The sequence below is a fragment of the Mizuhopecten yessoensis genome, unplaced genomic scaffold (genome assembly GCF_002113885.1).
Source record: "Mizuhopecten yessoensis strain PY_sf001 unplaced genomic scaffold, ASM211388v2 scaffold4121, whole genome shotgun sequence".
Lineage (NCBI taxonomy): Eukaryota > Metazoa > Mollusca > Bivalvia > Pectinida > Pectinidae > Mizuhopecten > Mizuhopecten yessoensis.
In genome coordinates, this window is record NW_018405386.1 from 1,129,154 (window position 1) to 1,152,069 (window position 22,916).

The 22,916-nt window shown below is 37.8% G+C and overlaps 2 protein-coding genes across 4 annotated transcripts in view; one reads left to right on the forward strand and one right to left on the reverse strand.

Annotated features, from left to right (window-relative positions):
* LOC110448568 (nuclear receptor subfamily 1 group D member 2-like) overlaps nucleotides 1–22,916 on the reverse strand; it is a 118,655-nt gene that overhangs the window by 85,722 nt on the left and 10,017 nt on the right. The window contains exon 1 of one of the 3 annotated variants that reach the window (XM_021494878.1): nucleotides 14,580–14,742. The exons of the other annotated variants lie outside the window; for them this stretch is intronic. The gene's annotated coding sequence lies outside the window, so the exon portion shown is untranslated. Of the gene's footprint in view, nucleotides 1–14,579; nucleotides 14,743–22,916 lie in introns of those variants that run through there. 3 annotated transcript variants of the gene reach the window in all.
* LOC110448569 (protein C12orf4-like) overlaps nucleotides 1–22,916 on the forward strand; it is a 65,769-nt gene that overhangs the window by 1,793 nt on the left and 41,060 nt on the right. The gene's annotated exons all lie outside the window — the stretch shown is intronic.

Genomic DNA, 22,916 nt, shown 5'->3' on the forward strand with positions numbered 1-22,916 from the left:
GCACGTCATGGAAACCATAGCTCTATTTGTCTGGCGCCCCGGCATTGTCCTTATTTATTCACACTGATAGATGGAGAAAAATTCTTTGCAAGCATTTCAATTTCATTGATTTCTTTAAGGTCAACACCACCACAAGAAAAGTCTTAAATATCTCTTTACATTGTTGATAGCTCCTGATGAACAAATTGTTTAGCTGCAACAGACTTAGAAGTATGTACTAACATTAATTACGATGTGCCCCTTTTGAAAACTATCTTATAACAGCATAGTTCACATTTCAAACCTAAATATTACCATGATAAAGATATATGGTGCTTCATAAATAGGATAAAAACTTTTTATAGATGGCACTAAAGTCACCATTGAAATCTATCCTAGCACAATACCCGCACTGCTATCTATCATATCTATATTTATAGTTAAAACATTCAAATTTAAATTTGACACAAAAATATATTTAAGCACAGAGAAGCACAATGTATGTGCACATCAGGACAATGTGAATATGAAGATCAACTTGACATCTAGATCATTCAAGATTTGAGAAATAAACCGTCAATCTTGCTCACTTTACCTTTTTTTTCAAATTCATAGACTTCTTTGGTGCTCAAAAAAAATATGTATCGATACATTTATACTAGTTTGGAGGCTTGGTATTAAATCTTAACAACTATAATATCGCATGACAACGGTGTCATCTATTGNAGGGGGGGGGGGGGGATATTTCAATGGTATTAAATTAAAAAATTCCGCCACAATGAAATAACACCTCGCTAGGACACATGGTAATAACAATGGGCTAACCAGAGGTGTCCAGGAAGACAAAACCAGGAAAAGACAAGAATGGAAAATAGAGAACGCAATATGGGGCTTGGCAGCCCAACTGCTACAATTGGAGAGTGCAGATCTGCCATTTTTTCATCACTGCCATAACCGGACTAATAAGTGAGCAGCTTTTTTTCTTTGTTCCAAATGTTTCCAAGTGTGCTGGTCCACAATGATTTTTTATAATTTTTACCATCCATGGTCTTTATAAATGTTCTTAGCAGCCAAACCGACAAAACAATCGTAAAACCACCTTCTAAAATACTTTATACGACCAAAATAATCACACGATCACTTATCAGTAAATACTCCTCTCTCAGGAAAACTCATTTATATTCCCAGTGAAAGGTTTGGTGTTACAATTGACACACAGTTGTTTCAATTAACTCTGACAAAGACATACACCTGGGTGCTTCTATATAGGTAAACCTTGATTAAAAATAGATAACAGCGTACACAAAGCCTTGACCGAAACACTGCTTTGATATCTGGGAACCATTAGGTCCGACACCACTATTTGTGATTTCAATAAGCGATAAATGTTGCTGTTTAGGAAATGCATTTATAAACATTAATATCCCACGATGACTATCTGGGTAGTCGAGGGCATGTTGACCCCGGCGACGATCGTGACCTCGGTGTAAACTCGGTGACATCTGCTGGGCCATTATCACTTCTACCTTTCTTACGAACTAAATATAGACTCTATTCTGAATCATTGTACTACTCACATATATAAAACTGTCTTCTGTGAACCAAGCAACTCCTGTACGGGAAATACTTCACAGAGACTGTTACAATTTGTTTATATATCTATATATGTACACCAATGCATCGCAATGCATCGACTGACATCCATTTCCATGTCACATAAGGCCACATCATATCACACATACCAACAGCCCATATTAAATCTATACCTGGCCTACAATCTATTTCTAAACGAATATTTCACTTGTTTAAAATTGATAATGAACCCTTTAACAAATTGAAAGAGCATTTTTTCCCCATTTTTTGTTCACCTTAAGGTATCAGATGTGTATTCTATGGAAAACCTGTTCAGAATCAATAATCTGTTTTTGTTAAGATTTTAAAATGAAAAATAAATAGTTTTGCAGTGCTATATAGCACAAACACCAAATAAGCTTAAACCATCTGGTCACCTCAGCTGACCTTTAAGAATGTTCCAACAAGACAGAGCTATATATAAGCTATTTCAGGAGTGAACATGCCACATGCATAGCCTGAATCATGAAGAATGTCCTAGAAAGTATAATTATGGAAATACCAGTTGCATAAAATATGTGACATGCTCCGAACCTGCTATGAACAGTGTACATCATTCTGCAGAGCAGTAATTGTATATCTATATTGCAATACACTGCGGTCGTTATACCATATATCCATATACTCAATTGGAAATATTGATTATGGTTCTACTAAAACTTCGACTTTGTTCAGCCAAAGTATATCTAATTGTATTTATAAGGGACTCGTTCAAATTGTCAGTCAGTCATTGTCTTTTGAACAATTTTTTGGTTGGTTTAAAATTAATAATACTTCCTTCTTACCTTATTTGACCTTATAGGTGCACCTGCCCCCTGTAAGTGTACCCCCCCCCCCCTTCCCCCCAATTTTTCTTGGAAAGAATTAAATAAATCCATTGACATGGTGCTTACTTCAATAGATCTGTCTGTTCAAAATCTGAGACATCGATATCGGTTCCATCATTCAAATCAAGAAGGTCTGGTCGTTTCTGATTCTGTTGGTTTTTTTTGTCACTAACCAAACTTTATCATCTAAATCGACTGTAAACAATGTCATCACCGCTCAAGCCTTTGAGGTCTGCCATCGTTTCTGAATGATCATATTGTTGGTCACGATTATCTGAGAAAAAATCAAACATCGCCATTTTTCACTGAAACATAACCAGTTAGCAACATTTTTAAACAGGAAGTTCTGCTGCAAGATCTTGCAAACAATTTGCAGATATGTGAGTCACTTCCGTAGCGACTATATGTGACAAATGTAAACAAGTGTTACAGGGGGCAGTTTTGGACAATCTGGACACACATGGACACAATCGCTTTGGGCTGAAAGGGATTCATTAAGCATATCCCCTAATGTTTTTGTACGGGCAGTGTTCTTATTAGGTCTAATATGGTATCAAAAGATTGAGGCAATGTAACATCACCTCAAAACAAGAAAAACAATTTCATAACTTATCATAAGATTAATATATGGGTTCAATGAACTATTTTTAAATATATGAATACACAGTGATATGTCAATTTATGTTTTTGAACTTGTTTTGAGTTGCAATTCACCGACCTAAGGTTCTGTAACAAATTAGGGCCTATTTTTGATCTATTAACAAACTCAAATTAACATACAAGGATAGGTTTATATATCTTGATAAAGGTCTCGTCTACTGCTAATGTGTATATTTAAAGCAAAGTCTGCTTTATTAATATATATATTCCAGAAATAAAGCAATGACTTAAACATTAAACAACCCAATTATTGTACCTTAATTACAGTTGATGTAACATGTGAAGATATGATGCAGAAACTGGATGCAAACTGTTCTTGTAGAAACCAATATAAAGAAAACATTTGTGTTGTAGAAAATGAAGTGGAAAAATAGATTGTAGAAACTGAAGTGGAAAGACAGATTGTAGAAACTGAAGTGGAAAGACAGATTGTTATTTCCACAGATTGTAGAAACTGAAGTGGAAAGACAGATTGTAGAAACTAAAGTGGAAAGACAGATTGTAGAAACTGAAGTGGAAAGACAGATTGTAGAAACTAAAATGTAAAGATGTCTTGATCGATCAATCCTGTGATGTAAAGACGACATGTTTAGACTCGGTCTACGTGACACAGATTTATGGTCAGAGTTACATCAGCTCAATGAAGACTAAGTTCATGTTAATAGGATATGACTTGGTTTTTATTTTCTTGTCAAAATTCCAAGAAACACTCCAAAATGTCTCTGACAACATTCCTGCCTTTCTGAATCATCCGCGAAATCCAGTTGTGATTCCTGGAATGTAAGGACCCCACTGCACTTTACTGGTTTGACAGCTGTGCATGGACAAACTATAAATACAGCAGTTGTCCTTTCTGTCCTGGATACGCAAAACCTTAAAAATACCCTGCATACAAATTGAAATGAATGGATCATTAAAATACTATTATTGCCACAAAAAATGACTGGTTTTGGTTTGATTGTGCTTTACGTCCTATTAACAGGTTTAGTCATTAAAGAATGAGCCAGGTTTTGGAGGTCAACTGATTTTGAATATTCTGTAACTGTGAAACATTTTGTGATTCAAATTACAAATCAAATTCAAAGTCATGATACAATACACATCCCCTACCTAGTCATGATACAAATACACGTCCCCTACCTAGTCATGATACAATACACATCCCCTACCTAGTCATGATACAATACATGTCCCCTTCCTACAGCCATGATACCATACATGTCCCCTACCTAGTCATGATACAATACACGTCCCCTACCTACAGTCATGATACCATACATGTCCCCTACCTTGTCATGATACAATACACGTCCCCTACCTACAGTCATGATACCATACATGTCCCCTACCTAGTCATGATACAATCCACGTCCCCTACCTACAGCCATGATACCATACCTGTTCCCTACCTTGTCATGATACAATACATGTCCCCTCCCTACAGCCATGATACCATACATGTCCCATGTCCCATACCCAGTCATGATACCATACATGTCCCCTACCTACAGTTATGATACAATACATGTCCCCTACCTTGTTTGATTCAATAGATTCCCCTACCTACAGTCATGATACAATACATGTCCCCTACCTAGTCATGATACAATACATGTCCCCTACCCAGTCATGATACCATACATGTCCCCTACCAAGTCATGATACAATACATGTCCCCTACCTACAGTCATGATACATACATGTCCCATACCCAGTCATGATACCATACATGTCCCCTACCAAGTCATGATACAATACATGTCCCCTACCTACAGACATGATACAATACATGTCCCCTACCTACAGTCATGATACCATACATGTCCCCTGCCTAGTCATGATACAATACATGTCCCCTACTCAGTCATGATACAATACATGTCCCCTACCTACAGACATGATACAATACATGTCCCCTACCTAGTCATGATACCATACATGTCCCCTACCTAGTCATGATACCATACATGTCCCCTAACTAGTCATAATACAATACATGTCCCCTACCTACAGTCATGATACAATACATCCCCCTCCCTACAGTCATGATACAATACATTCCCCTACCTAGTCATGACACCATACATGTCCCCTACCTAGTCATGATACAATACATGTCCCCTACCCAGTCATGCTACTATACATGTCCCCTACCCAGTCATGATACAATACATGTCCCATACCTACAGTCATGATACCATACATGTCCCCTGCCTAGTCATGATACAATACATCCCCCTACCTAGTCATGATACCATACATGTCCCCTAACTAGTCATGATACAATACATGTCCCCTACCTACAGTCATGATACAATACATCCCCCTCCCTACAGTCATGATACAATACATTCCCCTACCTAGTCATGATACCATACATGTCCCCTACCTAGTCATGATACAATACATCCCCCTACCTACAGTCATGATATAATACATGTCCCCTACCTACAGTCATGATACAATACATTCCCCTACCTAGTCATGATATAATACATGTCCCCTACCTAGTCATGATACAATACATGTCCCCTACCCAGTCATGACACCATACATGTCCCCTACATACAGTCATGATACAATACATGTCCCCTACCCAGTCATGATACCATACATGCCCCCTACCTAGTCATGATACAATACATGTCCCCTACCCAGTCATAATACCATACATGTCCCTCATGATACAATACATCCCCCTACCTACAGTCATGATATAATACATGTCCCCTTCCTACAGTCATGATACAATACATGTCCCCTACCCACCTACCAAGTCATCATACAATACATGTCCCCTACCTACAGACATGATACAATACATGTCCCATACCTAGTCATGATACCATACATGTCCCCTACCTTGTGATGATACAATACATTCCCCTACCTAGTCATGATACCATGCATGTCCCCTACCTAGTCATGATACAATACATGTCCCCTACTTAGTCATGATACAATACATCCCCCTACCTATAGTCATGATACAATACATCCCCCTACCTACAGTCATGATACAATACATCCCCATCTCTACAGTCATGATACAATACATCCCCCTACCTACAGTCATGATATAATACATGTCCCCTACCTACAGTCATGATACAATACATCCCCATCTCTACAGTCATGATACAATACATCCCCCTACCTACAGTCATGATATAATACATGTCCCCTACCTACAGTCATGATACAATACATGTCCCCTACCCAGTCATGATACCATACATGTCCCCTACCTAGTCATGATACAATACATGTCCCCTACCCAGTCATAATACCATACATGTCCCCTACCTACAGGCATGATACAATATATGTCCCATACCCAGTCATGATACCATACATGTCCCCTACCTTGTGATGATACAATACATCCCCCTACCTAGTCATGATACAATACCTGTCCCCTACTCCCCTACCTAGTCATGATACAATACCTGTCCCCTACTCCCCTACCTAGTCATGATACCATACATGTCCCATACCTAGTCATGATACAATACCTGTCCCCTACCTACAGTCATGATACCTTACATGTCCCATACCTAGTCATGATACAATACATGTCCCATACCCAGCCATGATACCATACATGTCCCCTACCTACAGTCATGATAAAATACATGTCCCCTACCCAGTCATGATACCATACATGTCCCTTACCTAGTCATGATACAATACATGTCCCCTACCCAGTCATGATACCATACATGTCCCCTACCTACAGTCATGATATAATACATGTCCCCTACCTAGTCATGATACCATACATTCCCCTACCTAGCCATGATATAATACATGTCCCCTACCCAGTAATGATACAATACATGTCCCCTACCTAGTCATGATACCATACATGTCCCATACCCAGTCATGATACCATACATGTCCCATACCTAGTCATGATACAATACGTGTCCCCTACCCAGTCATGATACCATACATGTCCCATACCTAGTCATGATACCATACATTCCCCTACCTAGTCATGATATAATACATGTCCCCTACCCAGTTATGATACAATATATGTCCCCTACCCAGTCATGATACCATACATGTCCCCTACCTTGTGATGATACCATACATTCCCCTACCTACAGTCATGATACAATACATTCCCCTACCTACAGTCATGATACAATACATGTCCCCTACCTAGTCATGATACAATACATGTCCCCTTCATAGTCATGATATAATACCCGTCCCCTACCTAGTCATGATACAATACACGTCCCCTACCTACAACCATGATACCATACATGTCCCCTACCTTGTCATGATACAATACATGTCCCCTACCCAGTCATGATACCATACATGTCCCCTACCCAGTCATGATACAATACATCCCCCTAACTAGTCATGATACAATACATCCCATACATCCCCCTACCTACAGTCATGATATAACACATGTCCCCTACCTACAGTCATGATACAATACATCCCCCTAACTAGTCATGATACAATACATGTTCCCTACCTAGTCATGATACCATACATGTCCCCTACCCAGTAATGATACAATACATGTCCCCTACCTAGTTATGATACTATACATGTCTGATGATACAATACATTCCCCTACCTAGTCATGATACAATACATGCCCCCTTCATAGTCATGATATAATACCCGTCGCCTACCTAGTCATGATACAATACACGTCCCCTACCTACAACCATGATACCATACATGTCCCCTACCTTGTCATGATACAATATATGTCCCCTACCTCGTCATGATACCATACATGTCCCCTAACTAGTCATGATACAATACATCCCATACATCCCCCTACCTACAGTCATGATATAACACATGTCCCCTACCTACAGTCATGATAAAATACATGTCCCCTACCTACAGTCATGAGACAATATATTCCCCTACCTAGTCATGATATAATGCATGTCCCCTACCTACAGTCATGATACCATACATGTCCCCTACCCAGTCATGATACAATACATGTCCCCTAAAGTCATGATACAATACATGTCCCCTACATAGTTATGATACAATACATGTCCCCTACCTTGTTTGATTCAATAGATTCCCCTGCCTACAGTCATGATACAATACATGTCCCCTAAAGTCATGATACAATACATGTCCCCTACATAGTTATGATACAATACATGTCCCTTACCTACAGTCATGATACAATACATGTCCCCTCCCTAGTTATGATACAATACATGTCCCCTACCTTGTTTGATTCAATAGATTCCCCTGCCTACAGTCATGATACAATACATGTCCCCTCCCCAGTCATAATACCATACATGTCCCCTACCTACAGTCATGATATAATACATGTCCCCTACCCAGTTATGATACAATATATGTCCCCTACCCAGTCATGATACCATAAATACATTCCCCTACCTAGTCATGATACAATACATCTCCCTACCTAGTCATGATACAATACATGTCCCATACCCAGTCATGATACCATACATATACAATACATACACCTCCCTACAGTCATGATACAATACATTCCCCTACCAAGTCATGATATAATACATGTCCCCTACCTACAGTCATGAGACAATATATTCCCCTACCTAGTCATGATATAATGCATGTCCCCTACCTACAGTCATGATACCATACATGTCCCATACCTAGTTATGATACAATACATGTCCCGTACCTTGTCATGATACAATACATGTCCCCTACCCTGTCGCGATACCATACATGTCCCCTACCCAGTCATGATACCATACATGTCCCTTACCTAGTCATGATACAATACATGTCCCCTACATAGTTATGATACAATACATGTCCCCTACCTTGTTTGATTCAGTAGATTCCCCTACCTACAGTCATGATACAATACATGTCCCCTACCTAGTTATGATACTATACATGTCCCCTACCTAGTCATGATACAATACATGTCCCCTACCTTGTCATGATACAATATATGTCCCCTACCTCGTCATGATACCATACATGTCCCCTACCCAGTCATGATACCATACATGTCCCCTACCCAGTAATGATACCATACATGTCCCCTACCTACAGTCATGATACAATACATTCCCCTACCAAGTCATGATATAATACATGTCCCCTACCTACAGTCATGATACAATACATGTCCCCTACCTAGTCATGATACAATACATGTCCCCTACCTACAGTCATGTTACAATACATGTCCCCTACCTAGTCATGATACAATACATGTCCCCTACCTACAGTCATGATACAATACATCCCCCTACCTAGTTATGATACCATACATGTCCCCTACCCAGTCATGATACAATACATCCCCCTAACTAGTCATGATACAATACATGTCCCCTACCTACAGTCATGATACAATATATTCCCCTACCTAGTCATGATATAATACATGTCCCCTACCTACAGTCATGATACAATACATTCCCCTACCTAGTCATGATATAATACATGTCCCCTACCTAGTCATGATACAATACATCCCCCTACCTAGTCATGATACAATACATGTCCCCTACCTACAGTCATGATACAATACATGTCCCCTACCTAGTCATGATACAATACATGTCCCCTACCTACAGTCATGATACAATACATGTCCCCTACCTAGTCATGATACAATACATGTCCCCTACCTACAGTCATGATACAATACATGTCCCCTACCTAGTCATGATACAATACATGTCCCCTACCTACAGTCATGATACAATACATGTCCCCTACCTAGTCATGATACAATACATGTCCCCTACCTACAGTCATGATACAATACATGTCCCTTACCTACAGTCATGATACAATACATGTCCCCTACCTAGTCATGATACAATACATGTCCCCTACCTACAGTCATGATACAATACATGTCCCCTACCTACAGTCATGATACAATACATGTCCCCTACCTACAGTCATGATACAATACATGTCCCCTACCTACAGTCATGATACAATACATGTCCCCTACCTACAGTCATGATACAATACATGTCCCCTACCTAGTCATGATACAATACATGTCCCCTACCTAGTCATGATACAATACATGTCCCCTACCTAGTCATGATACAATACATGTCCCCTACCTAGTCATGATACAATACATGTCCCCTACCTAGTCATGATACAATACATGTCCCCTACCTAGTCATGATACAATACATGTCCCCTACCTAGTCATGATACAATACATGTCCCCTACCTAGTCATGATACAATACATGTCCCCTACCTAGTCATGATACAATACATGTCCCCTACCTAGTCATGATACAATACATGTCCCCTACCTAGTCATGATACAATACATGTCCCCTACCTAGTCATGATACAATACATGTCCCCTACCTAGTCATGATACAATACATGTCCCCTACCTAGTCATGATACAATACATGTCCCCTACCTAGTCATGATACAATACATGTCCCCTACCTAGTCATGATACAATACATGTCCCCTACCTAGTCATGATACAATACATGTCCCCTACCTAGTCATGATACAATACATGTCCCCTACCTAGTCATGATACAATACATGTCCCCTACCTAGTCATGATACAATACATGTCCCCTACCTAGTCATGATACAATACATGTCCCCTACCTAGTCATGATACAATACATGTCCCCTACCTAGTCATGATACAATACATGTCCCCTACCTAGTCATGATACAATACATGTCCCCTACCTAGTCATGATACAATACATGTCCCCTACCTAGTCATGATACAATACATGTCCCCTACCTAGTCATGATACAATACATGTCCCCTACCTAGTCATGATACAATACATGTCCCCTACCTAGTCATGATACAATACATGTCCCCTACCTAGTCATGATACAATACATGTCCCCTACCTACAGTCATGATACAATACATGTCCCCTACCTACAGTCATGATACAATACATGTCCCCTACCTAGAGTCATGATACAATACATGTCCCCTACCTAGTCATGATACAATACATGTCCCCTACCTACAGTCATGATACAATACATGTCCCCTACCTACAGTCATGATACAATACATGTCCCCTACCTACAGTCATGATACAATACATGTCCCCTACCTACAGTCATGATACAATACATGTCCCCTACCTACAGTCATGATACAATACATGTCCCCTACCTAGTCATGATACAATACATGTCCCCTACCTAGTCATGATACAATACATGCCCCCTACCTACAGTCATGATACAATACATCCCCCTACCTACAGTCATGATACAATACATGTCCCCTACCTACAGTCATGATACAATACATGTCCCCTACCTACAGTCATGATACAATACATGTCCCCTACCTAGTCATGATACAATACATGTCCCCTACCTAGTCATGATACAATACATGTCCCCTACCTAGTCATGATACAATACATGTCCCCTACCTAGTCATGATACAATACATGTCCCCTACCTAGTCATGATACAATACATGTCCCCTACCTAGTCATGATACAATACATGTCCCCTACCTAGTCATGATACAATACATGTCCCCTACCTAGTCATGATACAATACATGTCCCCTACCTAGTCATGATACAATACATGTCCCCTACCTAGTCATGATACAATACATGTCCCCTACCTAGTCATGATACAATACATGTCCCCTACCTAGTCATGATACAATACATGTCCCCTACCTAGTCATGATACAATACATGTCCCCTACCTAGTCATGATACAATACATGTCCCCTACCTAGTCATGATACAATACATGTCCCCTACCTAGTCATGATACAATACATGTCCCCTACCTAGTCATGATACAATACATGTCCCCTACCTAGTCATGATACAATACATGTCCCCTACCTAGTCATGATACAATACATGTCCCCTACCTAGTCATGATACAATACATGTCCCCTACCTAGTCATGATACAATACATGTCCCCTACCTAGTCATGATACAATACATGTCCCCTACCTAGTCATGATACAATACATGTCCCCTACCTAGTCATGATACAATACATGTCCCCTACCTAGTCATGATACAATACATGTCCCCTACCTAGTCATGATACAATACATGTCCCCTACCTAGTCATGATACAATACATGTCCCCTACCTAGTCATGATACAATACATGTCCCCTACCTAGTCATGATACAATACATGTCCCCTACCTAGTCATGATACAATACATGTCCCCTACCTACAGTCATGATACAATACATCCCCCTCCCTACAGTCATGATACAATACATGTCCCCTACCTAGTCATGATATAATACATGTCCCCTACCTACAGTCATGATACAATACATGTCCCCTACATAGTTATGATACAATACATGTCCCCTACCTAGAGTCATGATACAATACATGTCCCCTACCCAGTCATGATACCATACATGTCCCTTACCTAGTCATGATACAATACATCCCCATACCTACAGTCATGATACAATACATGTCCCCTACCTAGTCATGATACAATACATGTCCCCTACCTTGTCATGATACAATACATGTCCCCTACCTAGTCATGATACAATACATGTCCCCTACCTAGTCATGATACAATACATGTCCCCTACCTAGTCATGATACAATACATGTCCCCTACCTAGTCATGATACAATACATGTCCCCTACCTAGTCATGATACAATACATGTCCCCTACCTAGTCATGATACAATACATGTCCCCTACCTAGTCATGATACAATACATGTCCCCTACCTAGTCATGATACAATACATGTCCCCTACCTAGTCATGATACAATACATGTCCCCTACCTAGTCATGATACAATACATGTCCCCTACCTAGTCATGATACAATACATGTCCCCTACCTAGTCATGATACAATACATCCCCCTACCTACAGTCATGATACAATACATGTCCCCTACCTAGTCATGATACAATACATGTCCCCTACCTAGTCATGATACAATACATGTCCCCTACCTAGTCATGATACAATACATGTCCCCTACCTAGTCATGATACAATACATGTCCCCTACCTAGTCATGATACAATACATGTCCCCTACCTAGTCATGATACAATACATGTCCCCTACCTAGTCATGATACAATACATGTCCCCTACCTAGTCATGATACAATACATGTCCCCTACCTAGTCATGATACAATACATGTCCCCTACCTAGTCATGATACAATACATGTCCCCTACCTAGTCATGATACAATACATGTCCCCTACCTAGTCATGATACAATACATGTCCCCTACCTAGTCATGATACAATACATGTCCCCTACCTAGTCATGATACAATACATCCCCCTACCTACAGTCATGATATAATACATGTCCCCTACCTACAGTCATGATACAATACATGTCCCCTACCTACAGTCATGATACAATACATGTCCCCTACCTAGTCATGATACAATACATGTCCCCTACCCAGTCATGATACAATACATCCCCCTACCTACAGTCATGATACAATACATGTCCCTTACCTACAGTCATGATACAATACATGTCCCCTACCTAGTCATGATACAATACATCCACTTACCTACAGTCATGATATAATACATGTCCCCTACCCAGTCATGATACAATACATCCCCCCACCTACAGTCATGATACAATACATGTCTCTTACCCAGTCATGATACAATACATCCCCCATGTAGGAACACAGTGTCCCCTACTATGACAAATGTTCATGTCATGACACATAACACGATGCATGTTGATCAGTTCATTTAGTCACGATATATGTACACTTATCTTTCAGTTATTTTAATGCTCTCTCAGTTTTCCAGTTGCCATTGCCTGAACAAGTATGAAGTTTGACTCAATACTGTGACCTTGACCTTGGGACTAAGGACACAGGAGTTATAGGTGATACCTAACCTAAAGGCGGTACATCCATTGAAGTACAATATGATAAATAGAAAAGGATCCTCAACAACTGTTTTCTGATCTTTTCTGGTTGGCCTCAAATGCAATTTTCTAGTCCTGAAGACAGTCACCTATATATCTATAGCTGATCGTATGGTGTTGAGTATCCTGAATTCTTTATTAATCATCTTTATCATGTATGTATAGGAACTCTTAAGAAGTTCACTCCAGATCCATTAATTAGAATCTATACATATCTACCACATTGTTCTTCATTAAGAGTTACAGATCGCCATAAATACAGCTAGGTGAAAAACTTTGAATTGGAACGTCCTTCGTTTACATGGCAGGAATTTCTGGATGTATACCATGAATATGTTATACAACAACAACAACAACAACAGTAAAAAGCATGAACGACCAGAGGAATAGACAGACACAAGCAATCAACACAAGGACGCAGAAATACAGTTGACTAACCAACGCCTGCCTTTTAAAACACATACATTAATAATAAATAGTCTAATTTTCGAATCTAATTGTTAAGAATGTTGATACAAACATGAAATTTCAATAGAAACTTACCAGTCTCTATACCGTATTTGGATTTCACTGAGGACTAATTTTAGATATAATCAAATTATAAGACATGCACAATAACATGCATGTATACTGCACCCTATGCACTTGAGATAAGAATTTGACTCATTGCACATGCATGGTGCACATGTGAAGATGGGCACCGTACATGTGCAGCCAAGCACATCACTAGACACATGCACATAAGTAGGCACACTGCAGGTCGTCTATGTATGTATCCCCCCTTCCCTCTCGTTCAGTCTACAGACATACATAAAACTGTGAATTTCGTGCAGACTCCACTTCAACATGCTGATCCTTCCTGTACATTGAGTATGTGCACCCAGACTGCAGCGCAGGCGATTAATTTTTTTTGTCATACTTATGCACAGCAATTGAACTGCTTGGTTGTAAATGTTCTCGTCTAGCTACCGGGTCACGACGTGCTTTGTTGCACCGTATGTATGTAGACCAAGGGCGGGCATTGTTTACCTGCCTACCAATACGATCTACAGGAAAATAATCCAACAATTCTTACAGACTTACATAATTCCTTTTTCTTAAATTGAAATCATGACTCATGTTATCAATTCATAATATTGAATTTCAGTGCATATTTCCAAACAAGGCAATAAGACATTCAACCTTTTCTTTGTGATCAGTGATCAATTCGATATTTTTTATTTTATTTATTACATAATCTACATTTTTCTGGTCTGACGTGTACGTTAGAAATAGATCTACAGGTGTAAATATAAATAATGAAAACACAGAACATTTATAAAGTTCAGAATGGAATTTTCCAGAATTTTTCAGTCACCTGCGACTCTAATCCTGATACTGGTCTAGATCTATCAAAAGTCAAATTATGTGCACGAATACAATTTGAAATATTAATATATGAAATTATAACACCACGACTTACAGTACAGAGGGATGACTTTCACTACAGAAAGAAAGTCCAGAAATCGGTCCTGGTTGCATTTAGCCTTTGACCCCTGTGGCAAACATATACTGGGAATTAACCTGTGCCTAAATCAATGTCATATGTGTGTTGCGACAGAGTTGGCTGGTGTACCTGAATGAACCCAGGCCCGTAGTGACTCTATAGTACTGCTTAAAGCTGTGTGCATGTCAAATAGTAACCTAAGCCCTTTCCTGGTACAATGCTGCGCAAGGAAATCGGATGATAACAGCAAGATCCATTTTAGGATAAAATAGAATTAGTACTTACACGTCGCATTATGAAACACAATATGTCGGTTATTTTATAACATGTGGACTAAACGAACTTATAGAAATCAAAAATCAATAACTATGACAAAGTATGATGGACTCGTAACGAAGGGTTCTAAATGCAATTACACCCATATGTTACACTAACAAATATCTCGTTTATTTATGCCTGTCAGGGATTGACTTTCCATAGGTCACTTGGTAAACAATCTATTTCTGTCATGTAGACTAATCATATGCATTCTACCATTTCCTATCTCCCTCATAATATCCTAAAACAAGACCAGTGTACCTTTTTTTCCTTCAAAACAACAATTTACTTCTGATAAATCAGTTTATAAGAGGCAAATCATGATCAATGCAAACTAAGAGGTAGTTTTTTGTCTTTTATCTTTAAAATAAGAACCAAGTATTTACATAATTATTCAAATTTTATGCAACTAAAAAAACAATCTGCTCATGGTTTCAAGTTCCAATCCCTTGTCTTAAGGCTTAAATAATGTTAATATCAATTTATTGTACATTGATCCAGTGTGAAACGATGTTTGGTCTTTCAATGAAGTCCAGATTTATAAAAACAAATATTACTTTGTAAACTTTATTGTATTGATAAACATATTATTTGCTGTCTTTTCAAATGAATTTTGTAATATTATCATATTTTTCAGTGAAAAAAAAGTGGATACACGAACAGAATAATAACACAAACATTGAAAATATATATATCTTACAAATGAATTGAACATACTTCAATTTATGTAATCAATGTGAACCGACAAGTACATGACTGGGGTACATTATGCACCTGTGGTGTAGTGGGCTGGGAAGTCTTACATATATAAATACATTTGTGATCAACATGATATTTATTTTGTATCTCGAAATGTTTAGATTTATTTGTGGATTTGTGGTTCTTAACAATTGACATCAGCTTTGATAAATGAATTGAGAAAAATTCCAGAAATCAGTTTATAATCTGAATCAGTTTACATTTTCATGTTATTTAACTTGGCACTATTTTACACATTACAAAATTTATTTCATCAGCCCAGTAGTCTAGTACTGACTTTATTCTGCAAAAAGCCCAGCGGGACAACACATGAACTCTAAACTCAGGCTAGAATTATGGGGGTGAATATTGCAAGACAATAAAATAGCATCTCTTAGCATTTCTACTGAACTGTATTTGATAAGGGTGGGCTTATTACCAGGCATTGCTTATTGTCGGATAAATATGGTATGTGTTGCATCATACAAATGCCACTTAGGGAGTTTTTTGACAGTCTACAATCATAAAATGACAATATGGTATGATACACATACACTTTCATAAATCTTAGATATTAGTTATATACTTTTCAGAATATTAAAAATAAACTCTTACAGTAAAATATTCACATCCATATGAACATTGTAAACTACAATGACTTATGTAGCATAAGCTTGTTTAAACATCCCTGTAATGTAATTGGCCTTTAAATGGTTGTTTTTCCTACACTGGACAAACAAGAGTACAACTATAGTACATATACACTACGTGTAAGAGTGTTGACCTCGTGCTGTTTTTTGACCATTAGTGTAGAGCTTGTTCGTTTAGATCAATTGTCTGGACCAGTCAATAACCGACCACTTATAGTAACTTTATTATTAAAGCCCTGTGTGCTAATGGTAGTACACATACAGATTACTTTAAAAGGTAAAGGGTGCCAGCAATCTGTGTTCTACCTCCAATGCAAAAGAGTTCCAATTTGTTGATTTGTACAGTATCATGCAATAAAGGAGCTATCCCGACCAAGCTAGTGGACTTCTCTGCCACCAAACTGGAAATATTTTCAAAATGTTTTAAAATGTAAAAAAGGCCTATAGCTACAACCTATCATTGTCTTTGAATTAAAAGACAGAAAAAATAACATAAACTTAACACAAACATAACTTCCAAGTTCTGTATACATTAACTAGGCAGGACTCTCTAAGTTTTGAAATGCATTCTGATTAACCTTTTAAATGTCCAAACCATTGGTAAGTCTCAAAGATATTTGAGATATCTAATTCTTTTTTTCGAATGCTGCATGCCACAGTATAAAGTACACGAAACATCCAATGTTTATTATATTGAATGCTATCTTTACTCCGACAAGCACCTCAGATTTTCACAAGAGGTTGGCACAAGACACATCTTACGAAGGGCAATTTTCACATTCTAAGCTAACTGGTCAGGAACAAATTGTAAATGTACACACTTCAATCAAAACAACCAAGAAATAAAAATCGCCACAATCAAGCTATAATCTGACATTGCTTACGACCAATTTACCTTAAGATGTTGTCTTTTCCTCAATTCCACAAATCTTTTGGGAGAGGACATCCCAATACAGCTCTTGGGTGGCCATTACTCTTTTATGTCAAGTCTTTTAGAAGCTTATCATTACACGTTTTTGAAGAATTTTTATGATTTTGATTCAATCACTCAAAAGATCATGATTTTATCCCTTTAACTTTAATGATTTTCATATATAGAAGAACTCATATAGAACAACCTTGATAAAGGAGGCAGGATGTAGGGAAACAGCAATTTTTATTAACGACATTTCAGTGCTCCCAATAATTGCCAATCCCCTACTTCGTCTTCTTTCTGTGTCCTTGTACACACTGGCCAATAAATAGAACCAATACAGTTTGTGGGGAGTAGCAAATGACCATAAAAGTGGTTTATAATGACGGCATCAGGAATTTCCTTTCATTATCTATTATAAACTGGATTAGACTGATGCAAAATGGACTGACTGACAGAAAGATAGACAGAAGGACAAGGTCACATTCTGACCTTGACCTTACGATGAAAACAGTTCATCATAGTTCCAAAAGCGTGTGAATATGACAAATTCATGAAATTTTAATGATTTTTACATTGAAGTTGAACCTAAAGAAACTTATAAATTTCAAAACGAAAAACCTCAATAATGCATACACATGTTTCATATGTTGCAAATTTTACCTCTTGTAATTCAATACAGCTGATTGCGTTTTAATTACAACACACTACGAGAGACTTTCTGGAACAATAGGTCATTTAACGCACCACTTATATATTCTTTACCCGACTATTGCCGGCAGAACTGAATAAATTCTGTATATTCATTGCACAGTGGTTCTTTTCTACAAAAGGTTGTTTATCGAGGAGTAGAGGATATTAGCTTGTGTCTGGGTTCCTGTCCTGTATGGGGTCATTGGGTGTCGTAATACCACCAATTGTGTCACTGTCTCCAGGCCTCAGACACCAGAAGTGTAACTAAGACTTAACCAAAGCACTGAAGGTAACGCTAATCAATTGCACTACCGCCTCTGTAAGATACATGTACAACCAAACTCAACAGTCTGAAACTAAAGGCAGGCTTGACGTTTTTCCATCAGAACTGTAAACCAATGGTACAAATGTCCTTGGAACTCTAATGAATTATCACAAAAAATGACAACTGAAATAACACAGAAACCAACATATTTGTATCAGCGAACCAGGGGGTTAAGACAGCAATCATGAATACCAAAAACTTGAAAGATGTTTGTTCAACATAAATAATACCCCCAATACATCACGCCCACAAAGTATCAACAAAGTCAGCCAAATAGAACTTGAATTATAAGAATAGTTGTCTTAGCCAATCAATGCCCATGGTGGCCATCTTGAATACCAAACTTAAAACTGGGTTGTTTGACATTGAGTAAAAGAATCAACCATTATGATGGGATATGTGAATTTAAACACCCTCTAAGCCCCCCCCCCCTCCTCCCACTCATCCGTCAATCCAACCCACATCCTCACTCACTCGATCCTAGGTGTGATATTTAGGGTCACAGCTAATGCTTGCACAGGTTCTGACCCATAATTCTACAGCCTAGGGTAGAATTTCCACATCCTCCATACCTCCATATTAGTGATCAACAGATCTTGTCATGTATTATAGGGACATGTGTCGCCAGCAAAGCTTACAATAATTGATTGACTGTATACTGCAGAACTTCTGTCTACTGTTACTATTAACAGCAGACGACAATTCTGTGGTAAACAGATAGATAGTATACATTTCGATACGCATGACAACGTAAATTATGTTACACCTATAAAATGTAAATCTTTAATGTGTCACAATTATATCAGAACTTTGTACATTTATTTTCAAAATTTTTGAATTTGTCAAGGTGACAATTTACAAATATGTACATCTAGAACATACAAGTATCCAACATGTATCAAATGAATGTATTTTCTGACCATCAGCATCATAACAAGATGCCAATGTGACGACTAATGACCTTGAACCGAAGACCTTTATTAACTCTATAGTAAATCTTCTTCAAATTCTACAGCCCTTGGAAACACAAAGTTACACAACTTTTACTGGAAATTCCAGTTTCAGTTTGAGCCTTTTTTTAAATCTAGTTTCACAAAATCTCTTTAGCAGTAGTGCTTTTCTTATGTAAACTCATTCACCCCTGAAGACACATTTGAACTATTCAATTTCAAAGGTTGGAATAGTTCATTATAAAAGTTCATGGGTGAATGAGTTAATTCATGACAGGATCCACTGACTTGAACATTAGACTTTTGTTTTAAAGAATAATCCACATCACCTCAGCATTAGTCCTTTGTTGTTTTGTCACTCCCACAGCCATTTAAGTAAAAATATAAATAAATCTGATATAAACACTACATTTGAAAACAAAAATCCTTTACAATAAACTACCTATACAAATCTAAAATTTACATCAGCCTGTTCCTACATGATTTGGGAAAAAAAAGCATTATTTTCATTGAAAGTTGGAAGATGTTCCTCGACTTTTCATCATTTTTTGAAAATAAAAACACCTATTTGCTTTAGGCCTGTAATTGGCTGTAAAACTATAAAAAAAAAAGAACCAACTATATGACATCTACAAAGACAACATAAATGCTGCTCATAGAAAACAAAATTAATTTGACAGAAAGGAGAATTACTCACGCTTCTCTGCAATGACTTGACTTGCGAGATTGATACAATAAGGCATGACATGTACAATTTTGTTTAAGTGTTCATTGAGTAATTGCCATAAGTCAAGTGAAATAGACAGTACTTGTTTCTTGAGCTTCGATTCAATTGGAGAAGGAAGTTGATCAGGATCTGAAGAATTATAAAACCTCATGTCATTGTACATTTGGCCCATGAAGAACTTATGTCTATGCATGACCCCTTCTATATATAGTTCAATTGTTACAATTCATTGGAACAAATTTGACTTTTAAACCCTGCAGGCTCAAACTTTTCAGCTCAATCATTAACACAATATATCACTTCAATTATCTAAACTCGTTAAGGCTAAATGCTACTTTCTATATCATACCCATGACTTTTGTAAGAGTTGTCTCCCCTGATTTTTTTCAACATTTCCGGTTGTGCAAAGAGTATTGATGTACTTTCATGTGATATAAAGCAGGGTTCAAACAATAATAACATGATTTTAACTTTATAGTATTCTCTGACCTTAAAACCTTAAGATTTGCACCTAATACATGAATATATCTTGATTTATTTGGAACCTATGGCTTGCCATCTTTCTGTGACCTGAACCTTGGCGTATACAGACCGAAGAAGAGATGTTTACAAGAGATATCACCCAGTCATGATTCATCCATCAAGAAATTTACATAACAAAATTTCTGGGATTCAGAAATTATGGCCCAGAAATTAAAATGAAATGGCAGACACAGACTCCAGTTTTTCTACTTTCATTTTCTTTTCATATTGGCTTGTGCCTTTTCAAATGAGAAAATATTGGGACATTTTTCGTAAAATTTGAAAAGTGTTAATAATTTAAATTTTGTTATGTGGGACACAACAATCAGAATGTTTGTCAAAGCATGCACATCTTATATAAAATTCAAAAGCTACCTGTCAGTAAAAAATGAAATGTATGCAGGATATTTAATAGATTTTAGAAAACAAAATGCATTTGGAAAAAGAAGTCAGGGTTAGGGGGAAATTCAGATTAAATTCCCAAGGGAAAACGGCTCAATTTCCATCCAATTGTATTTAAAAAATCACTAGTTTTTAATGAACACATTATTGTGAACCTTTCAAATATAAAAGATTTTATCTTGTTTCTTTGTGTATGACTCTTTTCGGAAGGAGGTGAGCGTGCAGAAAGGTATTTGTAGCATATAGCCTTAATTGTGCCAACTTTAATTCAAAAAGTGGATGAATACATTAAAATCTTCCCAGATGACTAATTACTACTGAAGGCAAATACTGTAGCTGATATGAATCTTCTTTTCAGATGTGTTGTAAAACTGTACCAGGTCTCATAATATATAATTTTAAACATAGACTTGACAAACTACCAATCCCATCAGTCTCTCTGTGAAACATATTGCATAAAGAATCAGACATCATGCGATATATTTTAGCAGTGCTCGGGGGATTGTTATATATTACGTAACATTGACGTATGTGCATATATAATGCACTTTTTATCTTGCACCTATCAATACGATTATGTGCAGTTAGACATATGTTGCCTTACAACAAAATGGACGTTCCAGTGGCTCCATTGTGTTCTTGACTTGTTTGTGTGAAGTTCAACAGTAAACAAAGAGGCCCAATGGGCCTGCTTCGCTCACCTGTTATTAATCTCACAATTGTAACCTTAAAAGAGGACTAAAATAAAGCTACAGGCAAAATATCAGCGTCTTGACTTAAAGTTTAAAGTAATTCATAAAAAATTGGCAAAGGTCATTCATTTGAACAAACTTGGTAGCCCTTCATCCCAGCATGTTACTGGCCAAATATCATCACCCTAGGCCTATCGGTTATTCAGAAGAAGTCGTTTAAAGGTTTTAAAGATATTTGACCCCAGTGACCTTGAATATAAATCAAGGTCATTTATTTGAACAAACTTGGTAGCCCTTCATCTCAGCATGTTACTGGCCAAATATCATCACCCTAGGCCTCTCAGTTAATTAGGGGAAGTCGTTTAAAGGTTTTAAAGATATTTGACCCCAGTGACCTTGAATATAAATCAAGGTCATTTATTTGAACAAACTTGGTAGCCCTTCATCCCAGCATGTTACTGGCC